Source organism: Oryzias melastigma, linkage group LG2 (genome assembly GCF_002922805.2).
Source record: "Oryzias melastigma strain HK-1 linkage group LG2, ASM292280v2, whole genome shotgun sequence".
Lineage (NCBI taxonomy): Eukaryota > Metazoa > Chordata > Actinopteri > Beloniformes > Adrianichthyidae > Oryzias > Oryzias melastigma.
The window spans coordinates 18,883,743-18,884,016 of record NC_050513.1 but is presented as its reverse complement, the minus strand read 5'-3'; positions in this window follow the sequence as shown (position 1 = coordinate 18,884,016).

The window sequence follows — 274 nt, the reverse complement described above, 5'->3', positions numbered from 1 at the left end:
AAATAAGTCCAACTTTATTTTATTCTTGAAGAATTGAGTCAGTTGGATTTTTGGGATTCTTCTTTGCTTCAATCAAAGTATTGATTTCCATTTGAGTCAAATAAAAATTTGAAGTTGAGAGAAGGACAGCAAATGTCAAAGAGACTTTTGTTCGGGGCAGAACAGAACTGTCCCACTTCAAGACGCTTTTTTTGGCTTTATTGGCCACTTCTGTGATTCCACGAGTCCGTAAAAACCTCGTAAAGAAGCGACAGTTTCTGCAGACCCTACAGAT